Genomic DNA, 2,111 nt, shown 5'->3' on the forward strand with positions numbered 1-2,111 from the left:
ATCCATCCATCCATCCATCCATCCATCCATCCATCCATCCATCCATCCATCCATCCATCCATCCATCCATCCATCCATCCATCCATCCATCAGTTATCGTTATCCATCATCCATCCATGATTCAAAAAATATAAATCCGATAAATACGTCTCCAGAACTTTGTCTGTCATGAGCACACAGCGACAAACGAGACATTGAAATGAAATGTCAGCTAAAACATGCAGCTCATAAATCCCTTTGAATCTTTAGAAATACCACAAATTAGAATTCTCAAGGATTTCAAGTACCAGTATGAACCCTGTATAGATTTTATTCAAAGTCATTCAAATGTGAATAAAATGCTTGAAACTGTAACTGAAATATCTATAAATCTAAACCTGCTGACATTTTGTGCAGCAGAAACATTTCTAACTTCACAGTACATAAAGTTGCTGATTTTAGGCAGAGCTGCGGTGAAGCATCTGTTGTAATGAGCAGAAAGAAACAAGCAAAGAACCGAACCAAATGGACCAACCCCAATATTAGGTTTATTTCACCATTAAAACAAAGTGAAATAATCTTTATGATTGTATATGTATATTTCCTGTTATTTTAAGTGTATGTCATCCCTGCTATCCACAGTGTTCCTGATTTCGCGCCACTACCTATAATTCATAGCGGAAGCGGGTTCCATATTTGATTTGATTTGATTTGATTTATTGATTTAACTGGAAAAGATTACTAAAATTCAAGCCTGACTCAGCATAATTGCTGTTTTACAGCAGGTTCCTGTTCTGCAGCACATAAAACACTCAGAAATACAGCATCACAATCACATCATTATACACCATAGACACAAAGACAAACAAGCATACCAAATTTCAAGAGGGCAGCATTTGCAAAATAGGACATCTAAATATGAGCACAACAAAAAGTGTCCAGCAGATGGCAGAATATTTCCGCTCAGCTGTTGTTTACAATTGCGAGGATACACCATCGCTGTTTATCAAAACATTTTTCATCGAAATTTGGTGTAGATGGCCACATATCAGAGGTGTAAATACTGTAAAGATGTTTTAAAAAGTGGCAAGGGCGCTGATGCTAACACCATTCACTGTAGGCTTTCATTCAATAAAAGCAAAGAACTACACATTAAATAGTAACAGGGGAAACACAACATTTAGAGTTTAACTCACCAGGCAGATGCAGATTGAGGTTTTTAGTTGATATTGCTGAAAGCTGTCTGACTCACAGTGAACAAGACGCCTTTGGTAACCAGCCTTAGCCCAGATAGAGCTCTGGATTGGAGTGAATATCCGTGGGATTTTTGTCAATAAAATGAAAAAAAAAAAAAACAAGCAAACTCTCTTTGGTGGATTTTTCAGATTTAAAGCTGCAGACATGTTAGTATATGATCCTCCTTTGTCGGCATAAAGTGCAGTTTGTAGGGTGCTGAGCATGAGCGTGCCTTTACTACTTGTTCCAGCCAAAATGTTTCTAAAGCATTTCTGTTTTCTTCAATTGTTGTGGCAGCTGACAAATACACAAGTTGAACCTGAACTCGTGATTGAACTGCTCAAGCCGCCAGTTAACGCAAAACAAACTGGATTTGTTGTTATCATAACTATCGGAATGAATGAATTTCTTGCGCACCGGAAAAACTGAACAGTCGGGAGGGCTGTGGGCTAGGCTAGTGTCTGTCATGGCAGCCTACATGCCCCTTTCCAGAAACTTATAAATGAGGTGCTATAAAGCTGGTTTTGGAAAAGGTGTAAGGACCTTGTTTATATTTTAAGCAGATAAAGTTGGACACAGTTTGATTTCTTGGAATGCCTCCTGGAACCACTTAGTTTTCAGTTAACTAATCTAACCGGCAGTGTTACACTGATTGATGTTTTGTGTTGTCACTTCTTGACTTGTTGGATCACAAATGTAATTCAGGTACACACTCTACTACACCTGTACATATTTAATGAGATTATTTGTCTGAGTCAGGATCAAATCAACACTGCTGATGTTAACTCAGATCTCTGAACATAAACAAGTGGAGATGGTTAAAGGTTTCAGATCTACACATTGCCACCAGCTGATGGTGTAAATACAAGTTTAAAGACCTAAAACCACTGAAGAAC

Source organism: Austrofundulus limnaeus, unplaced genomic scaffold (assembly GCF_001266775.1).
Source record: "Austrofundulus limnaeus strain Quisiro unplaced genomic scaffold, Austrofundulus_limnaeus-1.0 Scaffold387, whole genome shotgun sequence".
Classification (NCBI taxonomy): Eukaryota; Metazoa; Chordata; class Actinopteri; order Cyprinodontiformes; family Rivulidae; genus Austrofundulus; species Austrofundulus limnaeus.